The sequence below is a fragment of the Cyanistes caeruleus genome, chromosome Z (assembly GCF_971803275.1).
Source record: "Cyanistes caeruleus chromosome Z, bCyaCae1.hap1.1, whole genome shotgun sequence".
Lineage (NCBI taxonomy): Eukaryota > Metazoa > Chordata > Aves > Passeriformes > Paridae > Cyanistes > Cyanistes caeruleus.
The window spans coordinates 79,849,809-79,869,019 of record NC_141732.1 but is presented as its reverse complement, the minus strand read 5'-3'; the positions used below and the strand labels follow the sequence as shown (position 1 = coordinate 79,869,019).

At 47.1% G+C, this 19,211-nt stretch overlaps 1 protein-coding gene across 8 annotated transcripts in view; it reads left to right on the top strand.

Annotated features, from left to right (window-relative positions):
• ZBTB7C (zinc finger and BTB domain containing 7C) overlaps positions 1-19,211 on the top strand; it is a 150,448-nt gene that overhangs the window by 37,582 nt on the left and 93,655 nt on the right. For 2 of the 8 annotated variants that reach the window (XM_086870086.1, XM_086870080.1), the window contains exon 1: positions 7,549-7,767. The exons of the other annotated variants lie outside the window; for them this stretch is intronic. The gene's annotated coding sequence lies outside the window, so the exon portion shown is untranslated. Of the gene's footprint in view, positions 1-7,548; positions 7,768-19,211 lie in introns of those variants that run through there. 8 annotated transcript variants of the gene reach the window in all.

Sequence of the window (19,211 nt, the reverse complement as noted above, 5' to 3'; positions counted from 1 at the left end):
GGCGTGATGCGATGCTCAGGTTTCCCTTTGGCAGGGTCTGTTCCTCTCCTCCTGGGCTTGGGTCTTAGCTCGTGGAGGAGAGTCTCAGCCATCCCTATATCATGTTTTCCTTCTGTCAGCTGCACCTCCTTCCCATCCTGCATCCACTCAGAGGTTGAGTGTTTTGTAAGGAGGGATGAGTGTGCCTGAGTTCTTCAATGTCTCCATGGGGATCTCCTGGCTCCTCAGAACATCCTTTGGCTCCCTGGTTGTCCTTCCTTCCTCATCCTCATGCTTTTGGCTCAGGAGAGAACATCAGCCAGTAAGTCAGATGCTGTCCCAGCCCACACACAACCGTTTAAATTCCCCAAGTGAAATTAATTTTTAAAATTTCATTAGCCATCCAAAATTCTTTCTTAGCACTGAACCAAATTTATATTTTGGAATCATAAAATGGTTTGGTTTGTGAAATCCATTTAGTCTGCTTGTAATGGGACATCTTCCATTAGGATGCTCAGAGCCCCATCCCACCAGGACTTGAATGTTTCCAGGGATGGGACAGCCACCTTCTTCAGGGTCTTCTTTGTCCTCCAAAACTGGAAGGCTAAACATTTGATACTCAGCTGCAAACTGGCCTCCACACTCATTTTCTGGGGCTCAGGCATATCCCAATTATCCAAATTCAGACTGGGTTCCCGTGATCTGGTCACAGCCTGGGGGACAATAACCTCCATCACAAAGGTCCAATCCAGCAGCCTGGGTTATTTTAAAGCAGGTAAGTGGAACAGCCCACTGAGATAAATGCTCAGGTAATCACACAGGTCCAAACTGTGAAACCACCTTATGTCATCAAAGCAATTTGAAAATCAATTTGATGTCTGGCAGGGAGGCAGACACGTCGGATCCCTTCGGTGTTCATTAGCATTCAGGTGGCAGCACTCTGCCAAAGCTGCTTTTTCTGGGAAAGCTATTGAAAAAAATTTAAAGGAGGGGGAAAAATTAAAATTGGGCATTAACCATAATTTCCTCTCATTAAAGGTAACAACAGCCCCAGCACCAGTCTGGAATGGGGCTGGTTGATGGGTTTTCAAGGTGGGGAAACAGAGTGCAAACCACAGAAGCGAAGTAATGATCAAATAAGAAAGCAAATGAGGCACCCCCCTCGTTTTTAACAAAGGCAGGAGCGGGGCCAGTGGCAGAGTGGTTTAACTGAGCAGTTAGAAAATTGGAGGTCAAAGCCTGACATGGCTATTGATGAATTGAGGGTGTTGGAAGAAGAGTAGCAGACATCACGAGTGGGCTGTAGGGACTGAAACATGAAGCAAGATTAAAAGAAGTTAAGTACCTGGAGGTGGTGTGGCTGTGCAGCAGTGAGGTGAACCATAATTACAGTCACCACATGCTGCAGACTGGAGAGAGACCAAGGGAGAGAGGATCAGAGTGGGGTAAGGCTGAGGAAGTGGGGGAAGATTCATGGTTTTGAATCTGTTTGTTCCAGATGTGTTTGGGCAGGTTGTGTGGTGCAACACCTGCTGGTCACCCCTTTTTTTGCCGTCTCCTCCTGAGTTTATTCTAGTTCATACCCTGATGTTTCCCATACAGCCTCAGGTCATTAGTGAAGGGCTGGATTGTGCTCTGCTGGCTGAGGATGAGACTGGGGTAATCTGTAAAGCATCCTCATGGACATGGGGTTCAATGCTTGAATGAGCAAATCCTTTGAAGCTCTGGCCTGGTGACTCATACCATGTGGGACATACTGGGCAGGGTGCTGGGGTGGAGCTGGCTTGGGGCTGGTAGTAGCTCTCAGGAGGGGGTTCCTGCCTGATATTGCCAGGCTCCCATTGCAGCTTTTCTTGCAGTGGTGTCACTTAGTTGCTCTCACTTGATGAGGTCGCTTGTGTTCATGAAGACTTTTATGAGCTTCATATATTCCTATCATCATGCCTCCCTTTGAAACTAGAGGGGAGATGATGCCCTGGGCAGGTGATGTACTGAAAATTGTAGGTGCAGGCACTTGAATGTATTTTTTTTATTAAGCTTTCTGGTTTACAAAGGCAAGCTCTAAATGAATCCCTAACGACTGTGACTGCAAAATTATCCCCATGAATCCAAGCGTAGCTGCACCTCCCTGAGTCTGCAGGTAGCCTGAGACAGTAAAATAATGGGTGAGTACTTCTGCCTCTTACCAGATGCTTCAGGGAGCTCAGCTTGGTGACTTTGCCTTGATTGATCTTGACTGACTTTTCCCCTGATAATTATTTTGGTGTCTTAAGTGACAAAGAGAATGGGCTGAGGAGTGGCATGGGGGGTTGTAACTAGATGACCTTTAAGGTTCCTTCCAACCCAGACAGTTCTCTGATTCTATGGTTCTAAATCTCCCAAAGCCTGCTAGCACCATATTTTTCCATGTTTGCACTGATTGCATGATCAATTAATTGATTGAAGCCATGTTTGCATGTAACATTTTTCATCTGGCTTCTCGAGGAAACAAATCAGGGACCTGGCGCTTTCTCTGTCCCATCAGTAATTCCTAAACCATGAAGTGCATAAGGGTCAGACTTGTTGGAGGACTATGAATGATTTGAAGTGCCTAGAATTCTTCAGAATAAATATCTTGCTAGAGACCCAAGTGAGGAAACATCTGCAGTGATAGGAGACACACCAGTGAAGGTAGAGCCGTGCCATGTGGTTGCCACCCAACTGCAGATGGGTGGACGCTTTTAAACAAATTAATCCTGAGGGTGCCTGCAATCTCTCTGCAGCCAGACACTCGTGGGATAAATCCTGGACCTAATTCCGAGCTGTCTGGCATCTCATGTAGTCATCCAGCTTCAGCAGAGCAGGGACAGGCAGCAGCCTCACTGGAGTTTGACTGCAAGGCACTGAGGGACTGGACCTTTTGCATGTGTCTGAGCCGGGCAGACGCGAGTCTTGAGTCAAATTAAAAAGCACAGCAACTTGTGAGTTCGTTAGACATGACTAAGGGCTGCTTGGGTTAATGCAAAAGCTGAGCAGTGCTTAATTGTTCCTGCATATAAAGCACATGGAGGAGCTATGGAGGCGATCAGAGGGGATGTGTGTAAGGTGTCACTTGTGTGCTTGTAGGGTGGGAGGGAGTAGATAAGCCAGCATCACTTTAGGAAAAATATAAAACTAAGACTCAGAAGCTTTTATTGTGAGGGCTGTTGGTGCCAGAGCAGCTGCAGCAGGGGGCTGGCCTGGGATGCTGTGGTTCAATTTTTTATTTTTTTTTAACACATTTGCTTTATATGGGGGGGATCTTGTGCCAAATGAGATACCATGTGCTGGTGACAATCTTGCTGTGTGCCATGTGGCTGGCACGGAGCCTATGTGTAAGTATTGAAGGGTGGGAGGTTGTCTGTGTGCCTGCAGACCCCTGTCAGCTGAGTGCTGCTGGACACATGGACTGAGCCACAGCTCTGCCGTGGAAGTTGGGCAGTGACACAGAGAAGGTCAAGAATTTCCTCCCTACAGTGGTTTCCCAATGTCTTCTCCAGCCATCCTGGAATCCTACAATAGTTTTATGTTGGAAGGGGGTCTTAAGGATCACCTAGTTCCATGCCTCTGCCATGGGTTTCCACTAAACCAGGTTGCACTGACAGAGGCCAAGGGTAGAAGGTGAAGAGTGGACAGCTTTCAGATCTCTCAACAAAGCCTCTTCGTTCCTCTGCAACACTCCATCCCATGAAAAGATGTGTTTGTGCCTCCCACCTATTGCTTACACCTCTGGTTTCCAGGGCCAGCCTCACTTCTTTGCTTGCCCATCACTTGCTGATTTGTTTTGCAGCTATTTGGGAAGGTGGGAGAAAAGGCAAAGAAGAGAGGAGGGGTTGGGAAAGGCATCCCAGTGGTCAGAACCCTGCTGTTGCCCCAAGGGAAGACAGGGACATCAGGCTGAGCCCCAGCCAGAATCCACATCCCTCCATCATAGCTGAGAGGAGTCAAGGAGAATTCAGTGTTACATTAACGCAGAAAAACACACTCGATGCAGAAACATCAGGAGGTGAAATAAAAATTTTATAATCTTTTTTTTTTCTTTCTCCCTCTTTTACACCTTGGTAGCACACACTGAAGTTGTCTGGGTGGATCTGATCTCAGTGCTTGGGTCATTTTATGACTGTTCTTGCTGTTTTCCTGGGAGTCAAGTGATTTATGTGCATCTTTGCAGATCTGGGCCTTTAGCTAATATCGAAGTGCACACCCACGCCTGCCACTATGGCAACATCTAATAACCCCAGAGTAGAAAAATATTTCCTTTTCATTGTAGCAGTTAAGCTGGAATTTCTGAGAGGACTGATGGCATGAAGTGCTGAACTCCCACCCAGGTAAATAAGAGTCGAGCATGTTATTCTTTCCAGTTCTCTTTTTGACTAACTCCATGGAGCACAACTCTGCTGATAGTAGATTGTGTGGGGAGAGGAGGCAGCTGGAGCCTGGGTGGCTTCCTCACAGCCATTCTTGCTGGTACTTTGGAGCATTTCAGCATCACCCCAGAGCTCATGTGCTGGGAGAAGCCAGTGCTATGCAGAGCAAGGTGGTGCTGGCTGAGGAGGATGCTGTCCCCAGCTTTCCTCGATAACTGACTCACCCCAGAGTGACTGCAGGACTTGAACTCTATTTTGGCAGCTCTGGCTCCTAACCCTGGCTGCCTTCAAGGGCTGTGTCTTCCCTAGAAGAGGTTTGCACTCTGGTGGTGATAGTGAGATCCCTTCTGGTCCCAGGCTGGGCTCCTGGTCCTCAGCAATCAGGTGCCAAAAGCTCAATGTGCCCTAACGTTTGGTTTGGTAACTTCAGGTCTAGCAGAAGCATTTGGCCCCAGAATGTTGCCTCTCCCTGGGTCACACTGAGGGATGGATGTTGTGTGTGGATACCCAGGGGAGATCCCTAAAGGTGTTATGAAGCTGGGGGGAGAGAGGGGAGGAATGAAATAAAAATAAGAGAATGTTTGTCTCCCCGAGCCAGCAAAGCGGGATTAATGAAATTCTGCAAAGGGCAGAGGGAGGGCAAGGACACAGTCAGCAAAAATGGATCTGGATGGCTGTAACATAAATATAGAGAGGGTGGAGGAAGCTGGAGACACTGCCCTGCAGAATTAGCTCAACACTGACTATATTTGAAGCCCCTGCCGGCCTCAGAGGCCTTCATTCAGTATCCACTTTGTTTCAAACAATTAGGAAGACGAAAGAGCATCTGTCATGCAAATTGTATGGTAGGAAGGACAGATGCCCAGTGTGAGGTCCTGCACTGGCAACCAGTGGTTCACGACAAACAAACAAAAAATGTCCCTTTCAGTCAAGAGATCTGCTTTTGGGTTGTCTCCAAATGCCTGCACATTGGCAGAGTAAGGTTTTTTCCTCAGGGTGTCCATCCAGAGCTGTGCTGTGCAGCAAGAAAAGCTGCTCTGCTGTGTGCACCAGGAGTTAATTACCAACTTCTAATTGCATCTGGTGTGACTGTCTAACAGGCCATGTCCTGTCTGCCACTGTGACGTGGTGGAACCTGGTGAAAAATATGAACCTGCTCATTTTTTGGGGTTTTCCAGAGCAGCTGTGGCTGCCCCTGGATCCCTGCAAGTGTTCACAGTCAGCTTGGACGGGGCTTGGAGCGACATGGGAGAGTGGAAAGTGTTCTGCCCGTGGCAAGGGGTTGGACTGGATCATCCTTAAGGTCCCTCCCAACCCAAACCATTTCATGATCTTCTGTTAAGGGACACCTGCGAACAGTTCCGAAGTGGAGGAGAGTCATGGAACAGTTTGGGTTGGAAGGAATCTTCAAGATCATTTAGTGTCAATCTCCCTGTCATGGGCAGAGACATCTTTAGCAACATCAGGTTGCTCAGATGCCCATGCAAACTGGCTTTGGGAGTTTACAGGGTGGGACGTGAACCACTTCTCTGGGCAGCTTGTCCCTGAGGATGGGGTGGGTGGCAGAATTCCAAAGGCTGATCTGATGCCCTTAAGTCCATGAAGATGCTCCTTCTTTGCCACTGGATAGATGTCAGCTCCTGTTACAGAGTGCAGGAGAAGAGGAGATCCCAGATGGCCTCTCAGTTTGAAATTTCAGATGGACAGGAAAAACAGCTTTTCACTCCTACCTACTCATCTCATGTAGGGATTGATGCAGCTAGGGGAAAAGCCACAACAGCCTCTTGCCTTTATTCAGGGCACCTCCCTGTCCCCCAGTGAGAGGGGTGGGTAGGGTGGCAGTTCCTGCTCACAGAGTGCCTGAGGAGGAATATTTTCCAGATTTTCTTAAAATACATGATAAAAACCAGTCTTTGGGGTCAATACTGCCGAAGCATCAGTGACAGGAGGCACTGCTGGAAGTGGAGGCAGGATTTCATGGGAGAGCCTGGTGGATGCTTTTATGTTTTAGTCTGAGGTAGGGTAGACCTGGTGGTGGCTCCCATTTGGAGCCTGTGGATCCTCATGGAGGGGCTGTGGGTTGCCCTTCTCTCAGAGGCTGGGGCTGCTGGGGGAACAGCCCTTCTGATGGAGCAAAGAGAAAATGAGCAGATGACTCTCCAGAGCAGTTCTGTAGGCACTTGCTTGGAAAGTCCTTGTCTTGGAAAGCCCTCCTCATGAGGGCTTTCAGATGCTCCTGTGTTTAGCTTTGCTGGACAGTTTAAAGGAAAATGCTGAGAAGGATGAAGTTTCCTATTCAGTCCTCTCAGTTCATTCCCTGGAGCTCGAGGAAGGCTCCCTGGAAGGTCAGTGGCAGCTCCTGCAGTAGCGTGATGGACTCATTTCCCTTTCCCCCACCACAGCCCCGTCTCCAGGCCCTGCTGTCACGGTACAGCTGTGCGAGTGGCAAAGTGCAGATGCTCATTTCTCTACGAGCTGGCCGAGCCTTCTGCCGTCCCCCAGCTTTGGCAGGGGAGGCTGCAGCTCCACGCACGGCATCTGCCGGAGCGCCCAGGGGGCTGGCAGGGCATGAAAGGGAGCTGCGAGGCCAAGCGGGAGGCGCTGGGGTGGCTCGGGCTGGAGGCGGCCTCGGGAGGGCTGGAGAGCAAATCCTGGTTTTTTCCCTTCTTCCCCCCTGTCTGTTTGTGTTGGATGTCCTGGCAAATTTTGCCCTCTGCAGATGGGCTTTGACCTTGGCTGCCACCCAGGCTTGCTCTGCTGGGGCAGGTAGAGGTGGGGTGGATTCATAGCCCTTGAGACCAGCACTCAGCCTGTGGAGTCTTTTCTAAATATGAGGTCTGATTTATGCCTGGTAACTACCTTTTTCCACTGTAAGGAAAAAAAAAAAAAATTAGTAATTTATTTTCCCAGGGTTGTGGGAAACTGCACTTACTTGAGCTTGAGGTAACTTCAGCTGAGCTTGTTGAAATCTCTGATCCATCCCAAGGCTCCTGGGTTCAGAAAATAAAAATAAAATAGTGATAACAATCCCAGTGTGCCCCATGACAGACATAATGGGGCAAATAGCAGGAGTTTGGGGAGTTTTTTATCTTGCACATGGATGTGCTTGATGGAAAATAAATGCACTACAACTTTAAGACTTTGCCTGCAGCTAAATATAAGGGTGTGCTGGCTCCACCCTGCTGCTCTGTTAGAGATACAGGCATTTATTTTTCTGGGGTGGGCTTTTGCTTTATTTTATCCCCTTCTCTTTTAGTTTATTTTTATTTTTTTTTGTGAATCTCCACCATGAAATAACCGACAGTTTAAGAGAGTGATCGTGGAGCGTGCAGGAGAGGTCCCTCCTAACATTCTCCCCATGGAAAGTTAAAGGATTGGGACTTGACCAAATTTCAACTTTCATGTAAGTGCTGTGTGCTGTTGTCCGATGGGGAGACGAGGATGGCAGGGATGAAGTCTTAAGACAGCAAGTCTGTTTTAACCTGGCTTCCCTGAGCCCCTAACCTGCTTGGTGTTAAGCCAACAGCCAGGTTAGCCTGGGGAAGCTGAGCTTTGTGGCTTGGGGATGGTCAGCCCTGAGGGGATGATTATTCTTGTCCTAATTTTTTTTTTAATTTTAGGTGAAAACTCTGTTGGTGTTGCTAAAACTCAGAGAGGTGGTGACAGGGTGTGTTTTCAGTCAGCATTTCCTCAGTCTAAACTTACTTTTCTCTGACTTTCTGTTTTTGAAAGAGAAGCCAGTTTCATCTCCATTTTCTATAATCATCTGCTTATTTTATTAGCTTTTTCCAAAAGGCTGTATTTCCCCTGATGCCTGGCCACCTGTTTTCTGTGAGCTGCTGAAGGTCTGAGCTCTTGCTCCGCGTGTGCAGAGCAGATTTCTTTCAACAAGCCAAAAGAAACGACACGGCTATAGACTAAAAAGGGCAAAAAACCCCACATGCTGTTCTATTTTGGTAGTAGCAAATTATGCGTCCTACAAATTACCATTGGTTATGAACATTGTCCGTCTGTCTGGATGACAATGTCCTGCTTTCAGACCACTGCTAATACGTTTAGAATTAGGATAATACTCATTGAACTCCAAAGCGGCTCCTCTTTTCTTTGCCCTGATTTATTCCTACCAGCAAATGTCACATGCAAGTGAAAGTTTTATGGCTGGATAATTCACAGCCTGTTGGGCATCTTATTAGGAAGGGCTTGGACATTTAAAAAAAGTGAACTCGAGATTGTTCTTTTAGAGTTGGTAAAGTGTCAATTCTGTAGGTTTTCTTGCTTGCTGACTCTCTCTTTTAATTTTTCTTTTTCTTAACTTCAGCCTTTTTTGTTTACTTTTCTCCCTTTCTCTTCCCTTTGTTTTCCCTTTCTTTTTCTCTTTTCCTCTTTGTTTTCTCACCCCCCTTTTCTTTTCCATTCATTTCTTAACCCCTTCCCCCTTTTCTTTCCCCCCTTTTCTTTCACCCTGTTTCTTTGCCCCCATTTCTTTCTTTTCCCCATTTTATATTTCCCTTTTCCTTTTCTTTCTTTCTTTCTTTCTTTCTTTCTTTCTTTCTTTCTTTCTTTCTTTCTTTCTTTCTTTCTTTCTTTCTTTCTTTCTTTCTTTCTTTCTTTCTTTCTTTCTTTCTTTCTTTCTTTCTTTCTTTCTTTCTTTCTTTCTTTCTTTCTTTCTTTCTTTCTTTCTTTCTTTCTTTCTTTCTTTCTTTCTTTCTTTCTTTCTTTCTTTCTTTCTTTCTTTCTTTCTTTCTTTCTTTCTTTCTTTCTTTCTTTCTTTCTTTCTTTCTTTCTTTCTTTTCTCTCTCTCTCTCTTTCTCTCTCTCTCTTTCTCTCTCTCTCTCTCTCTTTCTCTCTCTCTCTCTTTCTCTCTCTCTCTCTCTCTCTCTTTCTCTCTCTCTTTCTCTCTCTCTTTCTCTCTCTCTTTCTCTCTCTCTTTCTCTCTTTCTCTCTCTTTCTCTCTCTCTCTCTCTCTCTCTCTCTTTCTTTTTCTCTCTCTCTCTTTCTTTCTTTCTCTCTCTCTTTCTCTCTCTCTTTTTTCCTGTTTTTTTCAGTTTTCTATTTATTTTGCTTCCTATTTTATTTTTATTTCTTCTTCTCTTATTTTCTCTTTTCTTTCCCTTTCATTCTTTCCAGTGAAGCACAAGTTGAACTGAGGGCTTGCTTGCCTTTCCACCTGAGCTTCATGAACATCAGCTCTGAAGTGTGACTCCGAATCCACAGTGAGGACTGTGGTACTCTAAACACTGTAAGGAATAAATTAGGATTGTGAATAAGGATTTCCCCACTACAGCATCACAAGCATATGCACCATTTGATATGCCTTGCAGAGGTGGTTCATACCCACATCTTGACCTTGTGGCTGGTCTTTTTAGACAGTGTAGAGTGAATACCCTAAGCAGGTATTTCCAGATGTGACGTTGCATGGGAGTTCATGGGCAGGGGTGGTAGCAGGGAAAAGTCTCTGGTGCTCCAGTTCAGTGATGGAGTGTTTGTGTGTGCTGGGTGAATCCCACACAGGAAACTCAGCAGGCAGCTTTGTCCTCTCCTACAAGTCTTCTCTGGACCAGAGTGTCCCCTGCAGCCACGCCAAGGGCAGGTTGTGCCCTTTCCAGCTGCGAGGCTTGAGAACAGATGGTGTCTTGTTCCACTTTCACACCACCCCTGGCTTCCTTTCCAATTTTCCTGAGTCACCTTTTTCACAAAAGGGATTGAAAGGAAGAGACTGGCATGTCCATGGGGGCAGGTAGCTTTTTCCCTCCCGTGCTGCCTGGCACATTGCTGTTGGAGAGTGTCTGGTCGGCATTTCTGCAGCATCTCTCTGCCGTAACGCATCTGTGCTTCTCCTCTCCGGGGTTTTCCATGCTGGTTATCTGTGCCAAGCAGGAGACAGGAGGTGAGCTGCTTTACTGACTGTCTGGGGGGAAAACAGTGCTGTGGCCTCGTTTTGTTTCGCATGGATTCAGGCATTGCTCCATAATGAATTAAAAGACAGCTTCCTTCCTTCTCTTCCTCCCCATTCTTCCTCTCCTCCTTGTCCTCCTCTGCATCCTCTCCTTCAGTGCTTACTTTCCTTCTCCTCCTCTCCTTTTTTTTCCTTCTCATCTTCTGCCTTCTGCCTTCTCCACCCCTTCCATCTTCTCCACCTTTTCCTTCTTTCCCCTCCTTTCTTCCCCTCTTTTCTTCCCCTCCTTCTCCTGCTTTTCTCTCATTTTTTTTCTCTCCTTCCTTCCTCTCCTTCCTCCTACCCCACCTGTCACAACCATTACCACATGCTGGTGCTGCTGCAGGATCCAGATGCTGCACAAATCCAGAACATTCTCAGCTCTGACTGCCATGTCCATGACCCTTATTCCATGCCAGAGCTCTCTTTCCCTTGCAGTGCAGAGGCAGCTTTTGCAGAAGGGAGACCCCGGAGCATCCCAGCAGAGGGCTGGAGGTGTGGGACCCTCAAGAGCACTTTTGAAGGCTCCTCCCTTCAGGTCCCAGGGGTTTTTGTTGCCAGGATCAGTCCCACTGTCACCCTCCAGGTGCTGCTGAGGTGTCTCAGCGCTTTGGGTGGCCAAACAGGACAGCAGCCCTGTATCTCCTGGTTTTCACCCATGGGTACAATAAAGGTGTGAAACCCCATCATTGTGAAGGTGCTTTCAGAGGGCTCTGTGCACAGGGACCCATTTTCAACAGGCTTTTATCCACTGCAGGTTGAGTGCAGTGTTGTCTGGGCTGCATCCTCAGATGTTCAGGAGCTGCTTTGGGTGGTGTTTCAGGTTATAAAACCCAAGTGCTGTGCCTGGAAAGACAGTCTGCTGCCACAGCATAAACAAATATATCGAGCCCAGGCAGCCAGCAAATTCACCATGTGCAACATGTGCCTTTCCACTCCTCTTGTACTTTCCTGTCCAGACTGAGAATGGCTTGGGCATTGAGGGAGAGTCCTGTGGGGAGCAGCTGAAGAAGCTGGGGGTCTCAGCCTGGAGAAAAGGAGGCTCAGGGGGCCCTTCTGGCTCTGCACTCCTGTCCCTGCCAGGAGGGGACAGCCGAGGGGCTCAGCCTCTGCTGCCAGGGAACAGGGACAGGAGGAGAGGACACAGGGTGCACCAAGGAATGTTCAGATTGGACATGAGGAATTTTTTCACACAAATTCACAATTTTTTTTTTATGTAAAAAATTGCAAGGGGCTATCTGGGGTGGTGTTGGAGTGCCCATCCCTGGAGGTGTCCGAGGAAGGCTTGGATGTGGCACTCAGTGCTCTGGGCTGGTGACACGGTGGGGATCAGGCACAGCTTGGACTTGATCTTGGAGCTCTTTTCCAACTGAGATGATTCTGTGATTCTCTGCTGCCCTCTCGAGAGGGAGAGAGGTGATGTGTATAGGTAGCAGGTGCCTATTACTTAAAATGAGCCCCACATAGGGGCCCCAGAGCTGGGAGTGGCATGAGATGCCACCAAACCTTTGTCAGAGGCTTTGCCATTCCATCTGCAAATCCCTGGAGCAGGAATGAATCTCCTGCTCTCCAGGTGGTTTTGGAGGAGGTGTGTAACAATTGCTGGAACTTGGACGTGTAAATCCCTTCTAACAGGTCCCTGAACTTGTGGCAGTGGAGAGGAATTAAAGGCTGTTTTTGTTGAAGGGTTGATGAGCTGTGGCTAATGCTGCTATTTATACACCTTTTCCATCCCCCAATGGGAAGGATGCAGTGGCCACCGGCAAACTGAGCAAAAGCTCTGCAGAGCACCTTAAAAGGGCTGTGTCTGCGTGTGTATGGGCTGCAGCAGGGGAATGCCCAGCCACTTGGGAGTTAAGGAGTGCTTAGAAATGGAGATTCTCCTTTGGAAACCTGCGTGAGCACCATTTCCTGGGAGCTGCCTAATTTAAATCATCTTTGCTCTGTTTTGTCCTATCCATTATTTTCAGCTGTCAACATTAAGTGCCACAAAGACCCTGTAATAGGCTTCTTTCTGCTTCCCTCTAATAATTCCAGAAACAGTCACTGGCCCTTTGTCTGGGGCTCTGTGATGGCTCTCAGTGTTCAATTTGCTGGAGAGGAACCACTTTTGTGGAACAGTAGGACAATCAGCGAGGCAGTGGCTCAAGTGCTGCCATCCTCTCTTTGAAGAGGCAGGAGAGGAGCGAGATGGAATTGTATTTTGCCCATCATGGTTAATGACTTCTAAGAAAAGCTTCAGCGACTGCTCAACAAAAGTGATCCTGGTTTACAAAAACAGATGCATTTAATTTTCCCCAGATTTTGTTGGGGTTTAGAGTGATCCTTGGAGCTGAATGAGAACAGTGAGATCTGGTGTTCAGGTCTACATTAGGACTCGAGCTGTGTCCCACACTTGAGTGTGTCAAGGCCAGGATGAAGTCCAGCAGAGGTAAGTGTTGCCAGATTTGCTTTTCTAGGCATTGGTAGGATCCAGTGAAGGGTCTTTTCGCTGATAACCAGGTCCACTAAAGAAAAGGTGGAAGGTGAAACAGCAAGGTCCTGTTAATGCTGTGGATCCATCTTTGGCAGTCCTGAACTACACAGACTTTTGTTAAATGTCCTCAGGGATGCCTGCTTTGGGCTGGGGATGAACCAGAAGGCTGCTTGAGGGCTTTTTCAGTACTTGGGTGCTACTGTCTTTATGTCTTCCTTGGGGCTGGGTAAGACATCCCATGCCTTACTCAGCATAGACTGGGGAAACTTTACACTGGTTTCTTACTCCTCATCCTCTCCTGAAGTGGAGGAACAGCAAGTGCCTCCATTGCATGAAATATCTCAAAACATCCAGCATTCCATGCTATTCCACACTGATTTTGTGCTGAGCTCTCCTTATCTTACTTGTGCTGCTGCCCTCAGCCTTGCTCACCTCCTGCCCCTTCTGCCATCAATTCTTTTTCCAGGTCTGCCTTCCCAGTCAGACACCAGTCTTCAAAAATTCCCCTTGTCAAGGGATCAGCTCAAGGCAGCCAAAAGTACCCTAATTACAACTAAAAGTACCCTAACAGTGCTGCGCTGGGGCTTAGAAGACTGCCTTTAATGGTCAAGAATGGCTCTGTGACAACCTTCTTCTAGAGGTTTCAGGGAGAGTAGAGGTGTAAAGGTGGAACTTAATGTGTTTTTGAGGAGCTACTCCATGCACTGCCTTTGATTCCTTTCTTGTTCAGCCCTCTGGTCTTGGATTTGAAAGGTACAAAGATGGAAGGAGTCAGGGGTAGCTCAGAAAGCAGGTGAAGAAGACTAATAATTCAGCTTTTCTATAAGTGCATAAACAAATCAGCTATTATGTGGGAACATAAATGAGGAGAAGAATAATGAGGAGAAAAATAACTTTCCGACTAAGTGTTGCAAGGAGAAGTAACTTTGATTTTTAAATTTGAGCTGTGCATGCAGAAGCACAGGATGGTTGCTTCATAGTCTATTTATCCTGAAACTTAATGCTTACAGGGACCATTGTCACGGGGGTTTTTTTGCATTGGTTTTATGTTGACTGGTGCTACATTTAATCTGCCACCACTCTGCTGAGTCCATTTGGCTGCTGCTTGGCTTTCTTGAGTCCTGCTGGAGTGTCTGATGGGTTTTTGTGGCCTCAAAGCCTTATTCCCCTCTGTACTAAAACAGCAGCTTTAGGAATGAAAAACGAGTTTGAAAATGCTATTAAAGAAAAGCTGTTGGTGTAACATGATTTTTACTCAGTCCCATACGGCTTGGGGGATCCTAGGCTCATTAAAAACAACCCACTTAAAGTGTGCTCTGCCTCACAAATGTCCCACAAAAAATGTCCCCCTTTGTGTTAGCATGGCCCATGGCTACACTTGGGTGCTTCCATGAAGTCCCTGGTCTGCAATTGGGTGGAAAGCTAAAAATCTAAGGAAAACTGTCATGACAAAATCCAGGCTTGTTTTAGCCCTTTGGTTGTAGAAAGAAAACTTGCAGACTGGACCTCTGAGCAATCCCAAATGAAAAGAACAACACTCAGTGTGTTAGAAGAATCAAAAAAAACCAAAAGACAGAGCTGGAAGTGTTGAAGGGAGTCTCATGGGTTTGGGATGGCATGAGCATTCAGCTCTGGCCAGGGCTGGCAGTAAAGCTGAAGCTGTGGTCGAGGAGAGAACTCGCCCTTGGGCTCTTCCTCGGAGTCAAGGAGGGTGGATTGTTTTCCAGCGATGAAATTTCCTATTGAAAAATTGAATGCTTCCTTCTCTCCCTTGTGAGTGGGACGCCCAGGAAGTGAAGCATGCTGGTTCCAATTACCAGCACAGCCAGCCCAGGTGCTGCAGCCAGTCAGGAATTTACACCTTTTCATATGTTCTAGAAAAGATAAAAACTTTTTATTTATTTTTTAAATTTTTTTTATTCTTTTTTCTTTTTCAATCTATGTAATGAATTCAAAGCAGAATCCCAGACAGACTGCTTTTGATTTGTTCCCGTATTAATGTTTTATGTCTGAATATGTGCCTGATCACTCAAATTAGTCAAACTCTTTGGACCAAAAAAATGGTCCCAAGCAATGGAGGCTCATTGATGGGGCTGGAGCACCTCTCCTGTGCAGACAGTCTGAGACAGCTGGGATTGTCCAGCCTGGAGAAGAGAAAGCTCTGGAGAGACCTCATTGTGGCCTTTCAGTGCTTAAAGGGGGCTTACAAGGAAAACAAAGGGCAGAGATTTCAGTAGGGCCTGTTGTGATAGAACAAAGGATGATGGCTTTAAACTGAAAAAGGGGAGATTCAGACTAGATGTAAGGAAGAATTTTTTTACTGTGAGGGTGGTGAGGCCCTGGCTGCCCAGAGAAGAGGTGGGTGCCCCATGCCTGGAAGTGTCCAAGATTAGGCTGGACGAGGCTTGGAGCAGCCTGGGATGGTGGAAGGTGTCTGGAATCCCTTCTGCCCAGACCTTCCCCTGTCTGCATGGGCAGGGTGGATGGCCTAATTTACAGGCAGTTGTGGCTGGAACTGGTGTGAGCTGTGACTGCAGATGGGCCCGTAGGCTCCAGCTTTGCATGATGCCTTCTGCAGATACCTGGCAGAGCACAAAGACCTTGTTAAGGCAGCCAGTTTGACTACAAGTGCACACCCCTTCCAGAGCACAATTGACTTAAGTGGTGCTGCTGCAGGACCAGGCTATTGCACCTCCACATTCCTGTTGATATTTAAAATAAGAGCATGCATCTCTGTTATTGTTTCCATCCAGGGTTGCCTACAGCTCTTCAGGCAGAATCCCCACTGTCCTATGGGATTACACAGAGCCTCAACAGAGGCAAAACTTGCCCTGCATTCTGAGACAAGGGGCAGCAGGCAGATCATGGAGTCACAGAACCATTTACAATGGAAAAAGCCTCTAAGATCACTGAGTCCAGCCATTCCCCCTGCACTGCCAAGGCCCCACTAACCCATGTCTCAATACAGGTTTTAAATCCTTCCAGGCATGGGGACCCCACCACTTCCATGGGCATCCTGTTTCAGGGCTGGGCAACACTTTCCATTAAGAAATTTTCCCCAATATCCCATCTAAACCTGCCCTGGTGCAATTTGAGGCCTTTCCCTCTCATCCTGTTCCTTGTTCTCTGGGAGCTGGACCCGACCTCCTGTCAGGGAGTTGTGGGGAGGGAGAAGGTCTGTCTACTCTCAGACTTCTTTTCTTCAGGAGTAACTAGCTGGAGGAGAATGAAAAATTACACAAAGCAGCTTACAATGTATGGAAATGTTGCATATACATGTGTGTGATTGCAGATGATTCCCGTTGCACAGTTGTGTTACTGGGAGTACACGGTCATTAGGAGTGAGCTGGAGTGGGAACACCTTGAGGGCCAGAGTTAAGGGTGATTATGCAGCCCAGCCCCGGCTTTTCTTCACTTTGGAGAGCTGCACAGCATAATTTCATCATTAGATTTATATACAGCTAATTGGAATATAGTTTGATATGCAAATAAAACCATATAAATATCAAGAGAAAGACTTAAAGCTGTGCTTTCCACTGTCATGCCACAATCCTTGCTTTTCTGGTCAGTCTAATCTACTCGATTGCTCCTTTCATCATCTCATGTTTTGAAGACATCATATCTCTTTCAAAGAACATCTGTCAGACGTATATTAATTAGTTAATTTTTCTGCATGGAATGTAAACATGAGGGTGGAGAACCCAAAGCCCTGAGGATTCAATGAGGTGTGTGGCCAAGCAATTATTTTGGGGTAATGCAGAGACGTGGCCTGTGCTTACTCTATAAAAGCAAGAAACAGGTTTCCTACCAGAGATAGTCAGTTTATGCTAAAGACTGAAGTGAGATTTTCTTGATGTGGGCACTAGAGTCTGTGTCATAGACACACCATAGAGATGGCATTTCCAAATTGAGCTTTCTAAGCCAAAGATGCTACTGGCAGTGGTGCTAAAGTATGTTTAAATTCAGTTTTTAATTAAGATTATTAAGTTTAAGTAATTCAAGAATGGAAGAAAGCATGGGGAGAGTCAATATTTTTATGTTAAAGGAAAATTGAAGGTGTAAATTTGTTAGCTGGTAGCACCAAGTTTCACTGGTGACTTGGGGCTGCCTGGGTGCTTCTCATGTGGTTCACACTGAGAACCAGATTGGCTGGGATTTTTGTGTTGTGATCTTGGGTGAATGTTTTTTGTCACTGTCACTGTGAGTCTTGAATCAGATATATTTTGTGTGATAACAAGAAATGGGATTTTGTGTGAGGGGACTGACGTGGTACACATGCACAGCAGCTGGGCTGGAGAAGAGCTTGGTGTGCAGCAGTTTTGGGGCCAAATCCAGTACTGGCAGTAGTGCAGTGCAGAGGGGTGAACTGAAGCAGGGCTATGCACGTGTAAGTGCAGTACAGGAATTCACAGAGGTTCCCCAATCCCAGAGCACATCACTGGCACTGGACTATGTCTTGCCATTGAGGACATTCAGAAATTCTGCTAAGGCAGGGTCCTCTATGTCAAATCCCTCCTTGGACCCTCTGGTTCTCCAGTCTGAGGTGCCTGCAGGCTCACTGAGCTGGGTTCCCATTTCTGACCCCCTGTGGGACAGCTGCCCTTCTATCCTTGACAAAGCTCTTCCTTTTGGCAAGAAACAAAATGCAGTGTCCTTACAGCAGAATGAGTTTCGGATTTCTGCAGGTTGCACCAAAGCCATGTTTAACGTCCACCATCTGTCTTTACCACTTCTGCCTTTCCTTATGTGTGTTTTTTATTATTTTTTTTTCTTTGCTTCCTGGCTTCCAGTCCTCTTGGTAATGTGTTCAGCATGGGCTATTAATATATCCCAACAGGAGCAACCGTACTTATGTTTTCCTTTTGGAGTAAGGATTAGGGAATATCCTTTAGCCCTTCTTTTTCTGGCCCACACATTTGGTTTTTTTTTCCAATTTTTTCCATCCTTCTCCCTCAGAACTGAACTCCATAGATTCATGAGATTTTGCAGGGGCAGAGGGGCCTGAAGGCTGCAAACCAGTGGTCTGGTTTTTAGATGCTGCGGTTTTTTTTCCCAGATCCCTTGGGGTGGGAGGAGACCTGGAAGTTGACGACACTTTTTGTGGTTGGTGGATGCTTCATGGGCTGCATCCAGCTCTGGGGTCCTCAGCACAGGAGAGACTGGAGAAAGCCCAGAGGAGGCCATGCAGCTGCTGCCAGGGCTGGAGCCCCTGTGCTCTGGAGGCAGCCTGGGAGAGCTGGGGCTGCTCCCCTGCACAAGTATTCAGGCTCCAGGGAGAGCTGAGAGCCCCTGGCAGGGCCTAAAGGGGCTCCAGGAGAGCTGCCCAGGGACTGGGGACAAGGCCTGCAGGGCCAGCACCCAGGCAATGGCTTGCCAGTGCCAGAGGGCAGGCCCAGCTGGGATATTGGCAAGGAATTGCTGGCTGGGAGGGTGGGCAGGCCCTGGCACAGGGTGCCCAGAGCAGCTGGGGCTGCCCCTGCATCCCTGCAGTGTCCAAGGCCAGGCTGGACACTGGGGCTTGGAGCAGCCTGGGATAGTCAAAGGTGTCCCTGCCATGGCCCTTCCAACCCACTCCATTCTGTGATTCTGTGTGCTGTGCAATTATGCAGTAGAGTGCAGATTGGTACTAAGGGCTTTTTTTTTTTTTTAAATAAACATTGTTTTGCCATACCTGTCCAGCCAGATAATCACAAAAATGCCTCAAGTAGAAAGAGAGATGGCATTCACCATCAGCTGGGGATCTGTAAAACACCATGTATCACGAGATTGTCAGTGAAGCCATGACTCCGGCAAAGCTCGGCAGAGGAATTTTGCTGGGGCTCGTGGTTTCCTTGTCTCACTGGATAAAATAAAACCTGCCAAAGCAGCGGCAGTGAGCTCCCATCTATCTGTTCTCATACTCCCAGCCGCTTCTGCCTGAATTATTCATGCTCCGTAAGTGATCTGCAAACAGCTCCTGTGATCTCCCTGTGATCTGAGGGTATGCCAGACTCACCCCTCCTTAGGTCAGGGCATTTTCTTGTTTCCTTCCCCGCGGCAGGGAGTCTGTGGGAATCTCCAGATTCCTCACTGCCTCTTTCTGATTAACCCAGACGTGTATTTATTATTTACGTGGCAGGATTTGTTCAGTTGTCCCAGGCACACGGTATTATCAGTGGATAAGCAGGAAGACTCACTGCAAACATCTGTAGTTGTTGCTTGACAAATCCTGTTTGTATAAATAATATTAAGGAGCTGCAGAGGCTGCTGTAGAGTAAATACCCTTGTGACTGAAGGCAGCACTGCCAACTTTTCACCTGCATGTGCATCTCAATAGAGATTTACTGAGCTGTTTTACACACACATATGTATACATACATATATATATATATATATATATATATACATACACATAAAATACTTCAGGTTATTTTTTAGCTTAAAGGTCCCTTCCAAC